General features: G+C 40.1%; 1 pseudogene; it reads left to right on the top strand.

Moving 5' to 3' along the window:
* Window positions 1-5,384: 5,384 nt before the first annotated feature.
* Window positions 5,385-5,678, top strand: LOC102825581 (annotated as a pseudogene).
* Window positions 5,679-6,608: the final 930 nt, after the last annotated feature.

Below are 6,608 nucleotides of genomic sequence, written 5' to 3'. Positions count from 1 at the left end.
GGATGGTGGCTAATGTACTATTTTCTCTGCTTTCAAGTGTGCTTGAAAATGTTCATGGTAAAATATTTTAATTAAGCCCATTTCTTGGGGGAAAAATTACAAAAAATTATTTTTAACATACCTTACAGCAATAAAGCTTGTGTTGTCTGCGTATCGCAGATTTTTCTTATAATTCAGCTTCTCAAATTATATATTCAATATTCAGATTGAATAAATATGGTGAAAGGATATAACTCTGATGCACACCTTTCCAGATTTTAAACCATTCAGAATCCCCTTGTTCTAACGACTGCCTCTTGGTCTGTGTACAGGTGGTCTATGTACAGGTTCCTAGTAAGTACAATTAAATAGGAATCCCTATTCTTTGCAGTGTTATCCATAATTTGTTATGATCCGCATGTTGTTGTTGTTGTTAGGTGCCATCGAGTCGGTACCGACTCATAGCGACTCTGTGCACAGCAGAACAAAACACTGCCCAATCCTGGGCCAACCTCACCACTGTTGCCACGCTTGAGTCCATCGATGCTGCCACCTGGCCAATCCATCTCGTTGGGGTTCTTCCTCTTTTTCTCTGACCCTCCACCTTACCAAACATGATATCCTTCTCCAGTGACTGGTTCCTCCTGACAACATGTCCAGAGTACGAGAGACGAAATTTGGCCATCTTGGCCTCCAAGGAGCACTCTGGCTGCACTTCTTCCAACACAGATCTGTTGTTTCCTTTGGCAGTCGATGGCACTTTCAGTATTCTCCTCCAACACCATAACTCAAAAGCATCAATTCTTCTACAGTCTGCCTTATTCACTGTCCCGCTTTCGCATGCATATGAGTTTATTGAAAATACCATGGCTTGGGTCAGGTGCACCTTAGTCCTCAAGCTGACATCTTTGCTTTTCAACAATTTAAAAAGGTGTTGTGCAGCAGATTTGCGTAATGCAGTATGTCATTTGACTATATGACCCACATAGTCTAGTGCATTTGGATGATTAATAAAGCACAAGTAAATATCTCTTTGGCATCCTGGTGTGGCACTGTGGGTTAATGCCTTGGACTGCAAGGTCATTTCGAACTGCACAGTCAGCCACTCCTCAGAGATCCTATATAGGGTCACTATCTGTTGGAACCGACTTGACAGCACTTAACATCAACAACAAATATCTTTTTAGTATTCTCTACTTTCTGCTAAGATCCATCTGACATCAGCAACAATATCCCTAGTTCCACGTCCCCCTCTGAATATAGCCTGAATTTTTAGCAGCTCCCTGTCTATGTACTACTGAGAACATTTTTGAATTGTCTTCAGCAGAATTTTACTTGCATGTAATATTAATGACATTATTTGATTATTTCCTCATTCTGTAGTGTCATCTTTCTTAGGAATGGGTACAAATATGGATTTCTACCAATTGGTTGGCTAGGTAGCTGTCTTCCAAATTTCTTGGCATAGACAAGTAAGCACCTCTAGCGCCATGTCAGTTTGCTTTTATATATGAATGCAAATTAGAGAAATAACCATGACAATGTATTTACATTTATTAGTAAACTCACTATATACTAGTTAAAGGTAAAACTGTTGTTGGAATTGTTAAGTGCCATCAAGTCAATTCCAGCTCACAGCAACCCTGTATAGATAGAGTTTCTGAGGAGTGACTGGTGAGCTTGAACCACCAACCTTGCAGTTCAGCACATTAACCCACAGCACCACACCAGGACTCCAAAGGTATATATCCACATTACCATAAAAATTCATGTAGTTGTTTTAAAGGTAAAACTAACAGGTGAATTTTTATGGTAATATGAATATTATGTGGAAAATAGAATGTTGAGTCTTTAGATCTGGGTTCAAGACCTATTCTGGTACTTCATAGCCATGAAGATTTACACTTATGTCTTCTTATAAGAGTTTCATAATTTTAGCTCTTACATTTATGCCTTTGATCTATTCTGAGTGAATTTTTGTATATAGTGTGAGATTCGGAATCCAATTTCATTCTTTTGTATGTGGATAGCTACTTGTCTGAGAACTATTTGTTGAAACGACTTTTCCCCCTATCGTGGTTCACAGCCCAGTGATTATCATATAGAGCCTTCGTGCTCCCTTCACACCCACTAGAATGGCTATAATGAAAAAGGCAAACAATAGCAGATGTGGAGAACTTGGAGCCCTTCAACATTGCTGATGGAAATAGGAAATGGTTTATCCACTTTGGAAAACAGTTTGGCAGTTCCTCAAAAGTTAGACATAAGCTCTTCCTGGGTGCTGCCTACGGAGGAGGCAGCCGTCTCCACTGGCATCATGGCTGCCCTCAGACCCCTAGTGAAGCCCAACGTCATTGAAAAGAGTGCCCAGAAGTTCCTTCAGCACCAGTCAGATCGTTATATCAAAATTAAGTGTAACTGGCTGAAAGCCCAGAGGCATGGACAAGATTCTGGTGCTGGATTTTGATGCCTAACACTGGTTATGGAAACATCAAGAAAGCAAGACACATGCTGCCCAGTGGTTTCCATAAGTTCCTGGTCCACAATGTCAAAAGGCTGGAGGTGCTGCTGATGTGCACTAAATCTTACTGCGCAGTGATTGCTCACAATGTTTCCTCTAAGAACCACAAAGCCATTGCGGGAAGAGCAGCCTACGTGACCTTCAGAGTCACACAAAGTCAGGTTGTGCAGCCAAGAAATGAACAGACTGCCAGTTTGCAAGTGTTATTTGTGCTAAATAAAACCATAAAAGCATTAAAAAAAAAGTGACTTTTGTTAAGTGCTGTTGAGTTGGTTCCGATTCATAGCCACCCTGTATAGGATTTCTGAGGAGTGGTTGGTGAGTTCGAACTGTCGACCTTGTGGTTGAAACTGCCTTTGTGGTCCAGTGCTTATCCTAGAGCACCACCCCACTCCAAGAGAATTGAAAATGTGTTGACACAAAAACTTGTACATAAATGCTCAATGGATAAATAAAATGTGGTATTTCCATACAATGGGACACTATAGCCATAAAAAGTAATGAAGTACTAATAAATGCTATAATGTGTTTGAACCTTCAAAATAATGCTATCTTTAAAAAACCAGACCCAACAGGCCCCATACTGTATGATTCCATTTATATAAAATGTACAGAATAGTAAATCAATGATCAATTAAAGTAGATTAGCAGGATTAAAGGGATTGGGGGAGTGACTGCTAACGGCTGTAGAGTTTCTTCATGAGGTGATGAAAATGTTCTGGAGTCAGATAGGATAATGGTTGTACAACCTTGTGAATATAATAAAAACCACTGAATTGTCTACTTTAAAAGGTTGGATTTTATAATAAGTGAATTATATCTTTAAAATAATTTTAATGAGGATCTTAAAATTCTACTTGCTGTTTCCTATAAAGCCCTAACAAAGTCACTGTTGTTGTTAAGTGCCGTCAAGTCAGTTCCGACCCATAGCGATCCTGTATAAGGTTTCCGAGGAGCAGCTGGTGAGCTTGAACTGCCAATCTTGCAGTTCAGGCGGCCTTGCAGTCTGGCACATTAATACACAGTGCCACACCAGGACTCCAACAAAGTCACTGTTGTTGTTGTTATTGTGAAGTGCCGTCGAGTTGGTGCCGACCCATAGCGAGCCTGTATAGGGTTTCCAAGGAGCAGTTGGTGAGCTTGAACCGCTGACCTTGCAGTTCAAACGGCTTTGCAGTCTGGCGCATTAACCCACAGTGCCACACCAGGACTCCCAAAAACAAAGTCACTGTAGGAGCCAATAAAAAGAAAATATATTAAAAATATATTTCAAGGGGAAGTTAATATAGTTGAAGTAGCAAAATAAGAGTATAACTGAGCAGACTGGGAAAGTAAAAATAGCAAAGCTGATAAAAGTACATAATTAATTAAAAAGTCTTTTAGAGCAAGGTTAGGCAAGAGGAGCGGGACACTAAACTAGTTCCTAATTTAAAAATTAATAATTTTCCCTTATTTGATTATAATCTTGAGTCAGAGATATTATTAAAGTACAAGAAAGTAATAAGAATAGCATTATAATGAACCCATACTGTTTGCAACACAAAAAGATGGAATAGGTTGCCCACCTTTACACAGCAGCTCAGTGATGAAACCAAGGTCACTGGAAGCTTACTTCAAAAGCTTTACCTGTTAGCTGGTTTCCCATTGAGAATATCAATGACAAATTTAAGTCATATTTGTATCCCTTAGTCAGATCTCATCAATACTGACTGTTGTTGTTAATATAAAAATCAGTGTTTAAAAAAAAAAAACAATGTTTATTGCACATTGCATTTTTACATAAAACTGTCTGAAAACTTGCTAGTTGGCTAAGAGTATTCAATTTTTGGATACCTGGTGGTGGTAGTAGTGATGGCCCATCAAGTTGGTTCCAACTCATAGTGACCCTTTGTAGGGTTTCTGAGGCAGTAAAGCTTTACAGGAGTAGAAAGCTTCATCTTTCTCACTCAGAGCAGAATTGAAAATGTAAATGGAATTTAAATCTATTAGTCAAATGCATAGAGACAAAAGTTTATTAGTTATCAGGGGTGGGGGGGGAGTGAAAAGTTACTGTGTAAGAGATACTAAGATTCTTTTTGGGGTGATGAAATGGATTGGAATAGTGGTAATGTTTGTACAACACTGTAAGTGTAATGTTACTGAAATCTACACTTAAAACTGGTTATAATGGAAAAGTATTGTTAAATATATTTTACCACAATAAAAAATTTAAAGCATTTAAATGTTTCTTTTTCTGATGTTTAAGAATAATGAGTGTGTTCCAACCTGTCTAGACAGGGCTGGTGAAAGGAGATGAGGATAAGACTCTTGTAGTTCAATAGTGAATAATTGCTATCAGGACTGATTGTGATGCTGCTAATGTAAAGGCAGATGTTGTGTAAGAAAAGGAGGGGAGTGGTTGAGCTTGCAGTCTAGGAACAGAGGACCCTGGGACCATCAAGGGAGAAGAGCAGAGTGCAGGACCCTATCCAGAGAAGCAGCAACAGCAGAGACAATGACGTGAGGAGATGGAGCGGCTGGGGCCTCTAGACACAAGGAGGGAGAGGGGCTATGTGCTGGTGGCCAGGAGGCAAGCTTGCAGGGTATACCCTTTGGTTGTTTGAATGGTTATATATTCCTGATTACTTCAGTGTACATCCAAAAAAAACAAAGGGAATGGAACCAAATGCTGTTGAATATGATGCATGGAGGGGATTGTAAACATTGCAATGAAACAAAATACGATAGGATTAATGTAAAGCTGATGTTCTCCCATGTCAGCTATTACAATTCACAATAAAAACTTTAAAAAAATAAAGGATAATGAGTATGACTGTCCCTGTGTCTTACCTCACTGAGCGTCCACCCACACCTCCTAGCCAAGACTCCAACAGACCTCACCAAAATGCCGTCTCAAATGGAACATGCCATGGAAACGATGATGTTCACATTTCACAAATTTGCTGGGCATAAATGCTACTTAACGAAGGGAGATCTGAGAGTGCTCATGGAAAAGGAGTTCCCTGGATTTTTGGAAAACCGAAAAGACCCTCTGGCTGTTGACAAAATAGTGAAGAACCTGGAGCAGTGCTAAGATGGCAAAGTAGGTTTCCAGAGCTTGCTTTCATTTATTGCTGGGCTCACCATTGCATACAATGATTATTTTGTAGTACACATGAAACAGAAGGTAAAGAAGTAGAAGTAGGTAAAGTTGAGACATCACTCCCACCTTGATAAGAGTCATCCCAAAGAGCTGCTTAAGGAACCTACCCCACAGCTCTCCCCTGTGTAAGAATTTCATGAGCAGATTGGGATGCTTTAGAATGTGTACAAATAAAACCCATCCCATTTGACAAGTGGTGGTGGTAGTTATGTGCTGTGGAGTCGCTTCCGACTCCTAGTGACCCTGTACACGGTTTCCGAGGCTGTAAATCTTTACGGGAGCTGAGAGCCTCATCTTTCTCCCGCAGAACAGCTGGTAGTTTCTAACTGCTGACCTTGCTGGGCACAGCCTGATTTGTAACCACTACACTACCAGAGCTCCTTCATTTGACAAGTAGAGAAAGAAAAGGCTATTCAACACCAGATAATTTTTTTTTTTTAAATGTTTTTATTTTGGATTGAGTGAAAGTTTACAGGGCACATCATCAGCTTCACATTCAACCATTCATATAGCTTGTTTCATTACATTGATTATTATCCCCTCCATATATCATCAGTTAACAGTGTTTCTCTCTATCCTCTTTAGCTTTTTTTTGGCGGGGGAGGCGGGGGACTTGCCTTTTTGGAATTTACAGTCTTAGCTTTTAGGGAAGGTTTTTACATTTGTCTGTGGATATCCAGGGCTCATGTATGAGATTACTAACAACCATTACTGAATAATCAGATGAGGGACAGTTTGCTATGTCTACTAGGTGGCTAAAGTGTGATCCTCAGAGCCTATGGTTTGGACGGTCAACAACGCTTGGGCCCACAGGGTCTTGACCTTCTGACCGAGTCTGCACGGTCTGCATCAGATTCCCCCTTATTTATTGTTTGTTTAAGGGACGCTGCCTGTCTTAGGCGGTCAGTGTGAATTCCTCAGTCTTACCCGTCATCGAAACTCATTGCAGCATGGCAATGGCTCTGT

The sequence above is a fragment of the Chrysochloris asiatica genome, unplaced genomic scaffold (assembly GCF_000296735.1).
Source record: "Chrysochloris asiatica unplaced genomic scaffold, ChrAsi1.0 scaffold00037, whole genome shotgun sequence".
Lineage (NCBI taxonomy): Eukaryota > Metazoa > Chordata > Mammalia > Afrosoricida > Chrysochloridae > Chrysochloris > Chrysochloris asiatica.
The sequence above is the reverse complement of the archived record's forward strand: the minus strand, read 5'-3'. Positions and strand labels throughout refer to the sequence as shown.